The sequence below is a fragment of the Dioscorea cayenensis genome, unplaced genomic scaffold (genome assembly GCF_009730915.1).
Source record: "Dioscorea cayenensis subsp. rotundata cultivar TDr96_F1 unplaced genomic scaffold, TDr96_F1_v2_PseudoChromosome.rev07_lg8_w22 25.fasta BLBR01001021.1, whole genome shotgun sequence".
Taxonomy (NCBI): domain Eukaryota; kingdom Viridiplantae; phylum Streptophyta; class Magnoliopsida; order Dioscoreales; family Dioscoreaceae; genus Dioscorea; species Dioscorea cayenensis.
In genome coordinates, this window is record NW_024087412.1 from 4180 (window position 1) to 7500 (window position 3321).

At 30.2% G+C, this 3321-nt stretch overlaps 1 pseudogene; it reads right to left on the reverse strand.

Annotated features, from left to right (window-relative positions):
- Positions 1 to 3108: 3108 nt before the first annotated feature.
- LOC120255473 overlaps positions 3109 to 3321 on the reverse strand; it is a 1239-nt pseudogene continuing 1026 nt past the window's right edge.

The window sequence follows — 3321 nt, forward strand, 5'->3', positions numbered from 1 at the left end:
AAGCAGTAGTAAGAGAAGAAGAAAAAGAAGAATAATGTGGGCTCCTTTCTTTCCACCCACCTGGCCTTTAATTAGGATTGACCAATTGAAAAACATGGATCACAAATCAAATTTTATTTTTTTATGTTTCAAATGATTGCGGGTTCATGACTCCTATTAGGGGTAAGCCCCTAATATTAATTACCCCAGACAATGTCATGGGAACCTCCGATTAAGAAACAAGTGTGAATGAGAATTAACTGAGTAAACATAATAATTTTTTTAATAATTTCAAAGATGCATGTAAACACATGATCATAGACAAGAATACAAAAGTAAGAGAGCTATTCTCTAAGAGAGCTTAACAAGAGATTTTTTTTCGAGAGAGCTATTTCTATCATGCTCTTCAAAATTTTTTTTTTTGCTTGACTGATGCTCTTAGCTCCTTCACTAAGGCTGTTTGGTTGTCTGTAAGTGAAATTACAGTGTAAGTAAAAATGCTGCATTTCTATTTACATCATCTGCTGTTTGGTTTCATGAATCTGAAAAATGCTGCATTACTTTTTAATTTGTTTGGTTTGATGTAAGCTAGAAGATACTGGTCACCATGTAAGTAGAGGGGTGAGATTACCCCCTAATATACTTGTATTATTATTAATTATTTAATGCATTTTATAATTTAAACTAAAATAATTAATTTAATTTAATTTAATTTAATTTTTAAATTAAATTAAATGATTTAATAAAGTATTTATTACATTTAAAAATAATAATCAGAAACTCAAATAACTAAGCCAAATAATAATAAGAAACTTAAATAATTAAATACTAACTCTAAATAATTAATTTAACTCTCCCCATCTACTCTTAACACTAATGTAAATTAATTAATTATTTAACTTAATAATAATTTTATTAAAATAAAAATATATAAAATTCTTTAATTTTATATAAAAAAATATTTTTTTTAATTACAATTAAATACAAATTGGTATATTTTAAATAAAAAAATAAATTTAATAAAATATAAATAAGTATAAGTTTAATTATATTAACAATTGATTACATGTAAGTTTTTATTTTCTTTTAATGCATAATTTGGAGAGTGAAGAATGGTGATTTTAAGCCCAAATGTTTTGTCAAATGCATTTCAACTTTACTGACAAAATTTTGTCGTAAGTTGAAATGCACAAACGTACTACAAACTCACAAGCATTTACATGTAAAACCGATTTCACAGAAACTAAAAGCAAAGATTTTACATGTAAAACCAGGGTTACATTACAGTTTACTTACGACTAGTTGCGAGGTAACCAAATGATCTAAAAGTATGTCGGACGATCCTTTTGGCTTTGCGGATGTGGCCCTCTTCGATTTCTTTTTCTTTATGTGAGTTTATGTCTTGACACATCGCTCAGTTCAAGCTACGGCTACTCTACATTTACGAGTTGCACTCACTTTTGTCACTTTTGCTTTCTTTTTATCGAAGACTTTGGCTCTTTGTGCTTGTAAAATCTCTAGCTCCTCGACTTGTGAAACTCCTTAAATCTTTGACTCTTGGTTTTTAAAACTTCGGAGTTGCATTTGTCGCTATACATGAGGCATTTAGGTCTTGACTCTTCAATGCTTTTTAAGCCTTGACCATTGATTCTTTAAGTTGTGACCCTTAACATGGTTAGGTCATTAACTTGATAATTTTGATTTGCTTTTTAAAAATGGATTTCAAGCGATAATTATGAACTTGATTTCCGCTTTGTTAATCTACCAATTGAATTCTCTACTTCATTTTTTTCGTGGAAAGAGATCTCATAATGGGCTTTAGGAAAAATCTTTGCCAACTCAACTTTTTTTAATGAGTGTTGACTGAGAGACATTTTTTGTGAAAATTTTTCATTCATCTTTCATTCATCATCTGTGAAAATCATTTTTTACTCTTCCTTTCATTTAAAGAAATGATTCTTTTCTTTTTCACTTTTTCATTTCGCCTCTTTTTCACTCCAACGGATTAAAAAGACCTCCAAGTGAGCTTCAAGAAAATCTTTATCAACTCTTTTATGAGCGTTGATAAGAGATGTTTTTGTGAACTCTTTCATTTTTTTATATTTTTTTACTCTTCATTTTTTTCACTTCAAGAAAAATTTTTACCCTTCTTTTCATTTCACATTTTTCTTTTACCCCAATGAGTGTCAAAATATCTCAAAGTGAGCTTGAAGAGAGCATTTGATAATGGAAAAAAATCTCTCTTACCCCCAAGAGTGTCAAGACTTCTCATGAAAAATTTCTCGATTACTCCCAAGAAAGTCAAGACTTCAAGGTGGAATGAAAGAAAATTTCATAGAAAATTTCTCTTTACCTCAAGAAAATCAAGATTAATTTCAAGGTGGAATGAGAGAAATTATGGAAAATTCCTCGTTACCCCAAGAAAAATCGAGATTCTGAAAGTGGAATGAGAGAAATTATGGAAAAATTCCCGTTACCCCAAGAAAAATCGAGATTTCGAAAGTGGAATGAGAGAAATTTATGAAAATTTTCCGTTACCCCAAGAAAATCAAAATTTCAAGGTGGAATGAGAGAAATTATGGAAAATTCCTCATTACCCCAAGAAAATCAAGATTTCAAGGTGGAATGATAGAAATTTCATAAAAATTTCTCGTTATTCCCCTGGAAAGTCAAGACTTCAGATGGAATGAGAGAAATTTCATAGAAATTCTCGTTATCCCAAGAAATTCAAAACCCTCAAGGGGAATGAGAGAAATTTCATAGAAATTCTCATTACTCCCCAAGAAAAGTCAAGCTTCATGCTGGAATGAGAGAAATTTCATAGGATTTTTTTCTAGAGGAGGCCCCTCCAAAGAAAATTACCAAAAATAGCCTCAATTAATCTCATTCATCATTCATTTTTCTTATCTTCTCCCTTTTTACCTTCCTTCAATTTTTTCATTTTCAGTTTTCTCATTTTTTTCATCTCTTCTTCTTTTCTTCACTCATCCCTCTTTTTTTCATTTTTCCTCATTTTTCATCCTTCATTTTTTCTTCTCTCTTTCTAACTCATTTTTAAATCATCCTTCATTTTTTTATTTTTCCTTTCCTTCATCTTTTTACTCACCTTTCGTATAACAATATTTTTACTCACCCAAGAATAACAACCTTAAAGTATGTCTTCACCAAAAACATATTTCCCTTATTTAGCTTCATACCTAGGTCCACTATTGACTTAACAATGCCCCACATGTTTGCAACATTTAAATTGATCTGGGCAGCAAAATCCCACGGCTTGTAACCAATCATACTGAGAATCACATGATTGTAATGGTCTCTTGGATGAACTCTTGAGACATATCC